Here is a 7,222-nt window from a genome sequence, read left to right on the forward strand (position 1 = left end):
CTTTATCTAGTTTGCTTTACTTACTATTGCTAAAATGGGTACTCCTGAAAATACTAAGTTGTGTGACTTCACTAACACAAATAATAATGATTTCTTATGCACACCTATTGCTCCACCTGCTACTACAGCAGAATTCTTTGAAATTAAACCTGCTTTACTGAATCTTGTTATGAGAGAGCAATTTTCTGCTGTTAGTTCTGATGATGCTGCTGCCCATCTTAATAATTTTGTTGAACTATGTGAGATGCAAAATTATAAGGCTGTAGATGGTGACATTATAAAATTAAAATTGTTTCCTTTCTCCTTAAGAGGAAGAGCTAAAGATTGGTTGCTATCTTTGCCTAAGAATAGTATTGATTCATGGACTAAATGTAAGGATGCTTTCATTGGTAGATATTATCCTCCTGCTAAAATTATATCTTTGAGAAGTAGCATAATGAATTTTAAGCAATTGGATAATGAGCATGTTGCTCAAGCATGGGAAATAATGAAATCTTTGGTTAAAAATTGCCCTACCCATGGACTGACTACTTGGATGATCATCCAAACCTTTCATGCAGGATTGAATTTTTTTTCGCAGAACTTATTGGATTCAGCTGCTGGAGGTACTTTTATGTCCATCACTCTAGGCGCCGCAACAAAGCTTCTTGATGATATGATGATTAATTACTCTGAATGGCACACGGAAAGAGCTCCACAAGGTAAGAAGGTAAATTCTGTTGAAGAAACCTCTTCCTTGAGTGATAAGATTGATGCTATAATGTCTATGCTTGTGAATGGTAGATCTAATGTTGATCCTAATAATGTTCCGTTAGCTTCATTGGTTGCCCAAGAAGAACATGTTGATGTGAACTTCATTAAAAATAATAATTTCAACAATAATGCTTATCGGAATAATTCTAGTAACAACTATAGGCCATATCCTTCTCATAATAGTAATGGTTATGGTAATTCTTATGGGAATTCTTACAACAATAGTAGGAATGTACCCTCTGGTCTTGAAGCCATGCTTAAAGAATTTATTAGTACACAAACCGCTTTTAATAAATCTGTTGAAGAAAAGCTTGATAAAATTGATATTCTTGCTTCTAAGGTTGATAGTCTTGTTGCTGATGTTGATCTTTTGAAATCAAAATTTATGCCTAATGAAACTAAAGATATTAAGTCATTTGCTACAGCAAACGCCATCCAAGTTCGAATTAAAGAAAATATTAGATTGATGGCTGAATTGCGTGCTAGGTGGGAAAGAGAAGAAAATGCTAAAGAGAATAATGTAGCCAAAGTTTGGACTATTACCACCACTAGTAATGATAATGCTTCACATGTTGCTACACCTCCTACTATCAATGGTAAAATAATTGGTGTTGGCAATGTTTCTAATCCTAATGCAAAGCGTGCAAAACTTCCTGAAACTGCTAAAATCATTAAAAGCCTGTGATAAAACTGCTGAAATTTTTCAAAATATTGGGGACAATGATCCCATTGCTTTAGATCATAATGGTTTAGATTTGGATGATTGTCACATCTCTGAAGTTATAAAGTTCTTACAAAAACTTGCTAAAAGTCCCAATGCTAGTGCTATAAATTTGGCCTTTACAAAACATATTACAAATGCTCTCATAAAAGCTAGAGAAGAGAAACTAAAACTTGAAACTTCTATTCCTCGGAAGTTAGAAGATAGTTGGGAGCCCATCATTAAGATGAAGGTAAATGATTTTGATTGTAATGCTTTATGTGATCTTGGTGCCAGTATTTCTGTTATGCCTAAGAAAATCTATAATATGATTGACTTGCCACCATTGAATAATTGTTATTTGGATGTTAATCTTGCTGATAATTCTATGAAGAAACCTTTGGGGAGGATTGATAATGTTCGCATTACTGTTAACAATAACCTTGTCCCCGTTGATTTTGTTGTCTTGGATATTGAATGCAATGCATCTTGTCCCATTATATTGGGAAGACCTTTTCTTCGAACTGTTGGTGCTATTATTGATATGAAGGAAGGTAATATTAAATATCAATTTCCTCTCAAGAAAGGTATGGAACACTTCCCTATAAAGAGAATGAAGTTACCTTTTGATTCTATCATTAGAACAAATTATGATGTTGATGCTTCATCTCTTGATAATACTTGATACACACTTTCTGCGCCTAGCTGAAAGGCGTTAAAGAAAAGCGCTTATGGGAGACAACCCATGATTTTACTTCTGCACTTTTGTTTTATATTTGAGTCTTGGAAGTTGTTACTACTGTATCAACCTCTCCTTATCTTTATTTTATTGCATTGTTGTGCCAAGTAAAGTCTTTGATAGTAAAGATGATACAAGATTTGGATTACTGCGCAGAAACAGAATTCTTACTGTCACGAAATTGAGTAGCCCCGTCTGTAGGTAACTCAGAAAAATCTGCCAATTTACGTGCGTGATCCTCAGATATGTACGCAACTTTCATTCAATTTGAGCATTTTCATCTGAGCAAGTTTAGTGCCCCAGAAAAATTCGTCTTTACGTACTGTTCTGTTTTGACAGATTCTGCCTTTTATTTCGCATTGCCTGTTTTGCTATGTTTGATGGATTTCTTTGTTCCATTAACTTTCAGTAGCTTTGTGCAATGTCCAGAAGTGTTAAGAATGATTATGTCACCTTTGAACATGTGAATTTATAATTATTCACTAACCCTCTAATGAGTTTGTTTTGAGTTTGGTGTGGAGGAAGTTTTCAAGGATCAAGAGAGGAGGATGATACAATATGATCAAGGAGAGTGAAAGCTCTAAGCTTGGGGATGCCCCCGTGGTTCATCCCTGCATATTTCAAGAAGACTCAAGCATCTAAGCTTGGGGATGCCCAAGGCATCCCCTTCTTCATCGACAAATTAGCAGGTCACCTCTAGTGAAACTATATTTTTATTCTGTCACATCTTATGTGCTTTACTTGGAGCGTCTGTATGTTTTATTTTTGTTTTGTTTGAATAAAATTGGATCCTAGCATTTATTGTGTGGGAGAGAGACACGCTCCTCTGTTGCACATGAACACATATGTTCTTAGCTTTACTCTTAATGTTCATGGCGAAGGTTGAAACTGCTTCGTTAATTGTTATATGGTTGGAAACAGAAAATGCTACATGTGGTAATTGGTATAATGTCTTGAATAATTTGATACTTGGCAATTGTTGTGCTCATGTTTAAGCTCTTGCATCATGTACTTTGCACCTATTACTGAAGAAATACCATAGAGCTTGTTAAAATTTGGTTTGCATGATTGGTCTCTCTAAGGTCTAGATATTTTCTGGTGAGGGTTTGAATAACAAGGAAGACAGTGTAGAGTCTTATAATGCTTGCAATATGTTCTTGTGTAAGTTTTGCTGTACCGGTTCATACTTGTGTTTGCTTCAAACAACCTTGCTAGCCTAAGCCTTGTATTGAGAGGGAATACTTCTCGTGCATCCAAAATCCTTGAGCCAAAAACTATGCCATTTGTGTCCACCATACCTACCTACTACATGGTATTTCTCTGCCATTCCAAAGTAAATTGCTTGAGTGCTACCTTTAAAATTCCATTCTTTGTCTTTGCAATATATAGCTCATGGGAAAAAATATCTTAAAAAACTATTGTGGTATTGAATATGTACTTATGTGTCCTATTTCTTAATAAGTTGCTTGTTGAGCGATAACCATGTTCCTGGGGACGCCATCAACTATTTCACTTTGTTGAATATCATGTGAGTTGCTATGCATGTTCGTCTTGTCTGAAGTAAGGGTGATTTATCATGATCAAATGGTTTGAGTATGCATATTGTTAGAGAAGAACATTGGGCCGCTAACTAAAGCCATGATCCATGGTGGAAGTTTCAGTTTGGACAACAATCCTCAATCTCTTATGAGAATATTATCTGTTGTTGAATGCTTATGCATTAAAGAGGAGTCCATTATCTGTTGTCTATGTTGTCCCGGTATGGATGTCTAAGTTGAGAATAATCAAAAGCGAGAAATCCAATGCGAACTTTCTCCTTAGACCTTTGTACAGGCGGCATAGAGGTACCCCTTTGTGAAACTTTGTTAAAACATATGTTATGCAATGATAATCCATGTAAATCCAAGCTAATTAGGACAAGGTGCGGGCACTATTGGTAATCTATGCATGAGGCTTGCAACTTATAGGATATATTATACATAACACATATGATTTATTACTACCGTTGACAAAATTGTTTCTTGTTTTCAAAATAAAAGCTCTAGCACAAATATAGCAATCCATGCTTCCCTCTGCGAAGGGCCATTCTTTTACTTTTATGTTGAGTCGGTTTACCTACTTCTTTCTATCTTAGAAGCAAACACTTGTGTCAACTGTGTGCATTGATTCTTACATGTTTACCTATTGCACTTGTTATATTGCTTTATGTTGACAATTATCCATGAGATATACATGTTAAATTTGAAAACAACTGCTGAAACTTAAATCTTCCTTTGTGTTGCTTCAATGCCTTTACTTTGAATTTGTTGCTTTGTGAGTTAACTCTTATGCAAGACTTATTGATGCTTGTCTTGAAAGTACTATTCATGAAAAGTCTTTGCTATATGATTTAGTTGTTTACTCATTGTCTTTACCATTGCTTCGAATCGCTGCATTCATTACATATGCTTACAATAGTATTGATCAAGATTATGATAGCATGTCACTTCAGAAATTATCTTTGTTATCGTTTACCTACTCGAGTAGGAACTAAGCTTGGGGATGCTTGATACGTCTCAAACGTATCTATAATTTCTTATGTTCCATGCTACTTTATTGGTGATACTCACATGTTTTATACACACTTTATGTCATTATTTTGCATTTTCCGGCACTAACGCCCAGGGTCTTATTTTTCCATGAAGCTTCCAGAAGACCGAAGAGGATACGAGGTGGGGCGACGAGGTGCCCAGACCACAGGGCCACGCGGCCCAGGAGGGGCCCGCGCCGCCCTATGGTGTGGGGCCCTCGTGCCTCCACCGACGCTGCCCTTCCGCCTATTTATTCCCTTCGTTGCGAAAACCCCTGTACCGAGAGCCACGATACGGAAAACCTTCCAGAGACGCCGCCGCCGCCGATCCCATCTCGGGGGATTCAGGAGATCGCCTGCGGCACCCTGCCGGAGAGGAGAATCATCTCCCGGAGGACTCTTCATCGCCATGATCGCCTTCGGATTGATGTGTGAGTAGTTCACCCCTGGACTATGGGTCCATAGCAGTAGCTAGATGGTCGTCTTCTCCTCATTGTGCTATCATTGTTGGATCTTGTGAGCTGCCTAACATGATCAAGATCATCTATTTGTAATTCTACATGTTGCGTTTGTTGGGATCCGATGAATATGGAATACTATGTTATGTTGATTATCAATCTATCATCTATGTGTTGTTTATGATCTTGCATGCTCTCCGTTGCTAGTAGAGGCTCTGGCCAAGTTGATACTTGTAACTCCAAGAGGGAGTACTTATGCTCGATAGTGGGTCCATGCCTCCATTTAATCTGGGACAGTGACAGAAAGTTCTAAGGTTGTGGATGTGATGTTGCCACTAGGGATAAAACATCAATGCTTTGTCTAAGGATATTTGTGTTGATTACATTACGCACCATACTTAATGAAATTGTCTGTTGTTTGCAACTTAATACTGGAAGGGGTTCGGATGATAACCTGAAGGTGGACTTTTTAGGCATAGATGCATGCTGGATAGCGGTCTATGTACTTTGTCGTAATGCCCAATTGAATTTCACACTACTCATCATGATATCTATGTGCATTGTCATGCCCTCTTTATTTGTCAATTGCCCAACTGTAATTTTTTCACCCAGCATGTTGTTTCTTATCGGAGAGACACCACTAGTGAACTGTGGACCCCGGTCCATTCTTTTACATCGAATACAATCTACTGCAATACTTGTTCTTACTGTTCTTTGCAAACATCATCTTCCACACTATACATCTAATCCTTTGTTACAGCAAGCCGGTGAGATTGACAACCTCACTGTTAAGTTGGGGCAAAGTACTTGAATTGTGTTGTGCAGGTTCCACGTTGGCGCCAGAATCCTTGGTGTTGCGCCGCACTACACTCCATCACCAACAACCTTCAACGTGCTTCTTAGCTCCTACTGGTTCGATAACCTTGGTTTCTTTCTGAGGGAAAAGCTTGCCGCTGTACGCATCATACCTTCCTCTTGGGGTTCCCAACGGACGTGTGTTGTACCATCACAAGCAGTGATTGATGTAGTCGATCAATTGCCGCTTGCAAAAGCACGTAGAAGATCTTGACGGTGACATAGTCGGGCAGCACCTCCGCACTCGGTCACAGTTTGGACTTGATGACGACATCCTTCTCCCTGTTCCAGCTGGCAGAGGATGTAGTAGATCCTTCTCGGAATCCCGCCAGCACGACGGCGTGGTGGCGGTGCTGGTGGAGATCTCCGGCAGCGCTTCACCAAAGCATCGCGGGAGTTTCGGGAGGAGGGGAGTAGCTAGGGTTTGGGGAGAGGGGTCACTTGGGGCGCCGGCCTAGGGTGCCCTTGGGTGGTGGGGCTCAAGTGGTGGCCGGCCCCCTCCCTCTCCCCCTCATTATATAGGTGGAACCCCCTAGGGTTTGCCCAAAATTTGAATAAGAGTCCAACTCAAAACTTACCATATGGGTGAAACCTAGGGGAAGTGGGACTCCTCCCTTTTCTTCCCCTATGGCCGGCCATGGTGGTGGAGTCTACCATGGACTCCACCTTCCCCTTTGGTCGGCCAGCTAGGGTTGGTGGAGTCCATCCGGGACTCCACCTTCCATGGTGATTTCTTCCAAAAGGTTCTAGAACATTCTAGTGCCTTCCATAAATGCACCGGATCATTTCCAAACTTGGAAAGTGACTTCCTATATATGAATCTTATTCTCCGGGACATTTTGGAACTCCTCGTGATGTCCTGGATCCCATCTGAGACTCCGAACAACATTCGAACTCCATTCCATATTCCTTATCTACTTAAAACGACATCAAACCTTAAGTGTGTCACCCTACAGTTCGATAACTATGCGGTCATGATCGAGACTCCTCTCCTATTAATAACTAATAGCGGGACCTGGAGATCAATAATAGCTCCCACATATTCAACGATGACTTCGTGATCGAAAGAACCATTCACATAAAATAACAATTCCCTTTGTCTCGCGATATTTTACATATCCGAAGTTTGATCATCGGTATTTCCATAC

The sequence above is a fragment of the Lolium perenne genome, chromosome 6 (assembly GCF_019359855.2).
Source record: "Lolium perenne isolate Kyuss_39 chromosome 6, Kyuss_2.0, whole genome shotgun sequence".
NCBI lineage: Eukaryota > Viridiplantae > Streptophyta > Magnoliopsida > Poales > Poaceae > Lolium > Lolium perenne.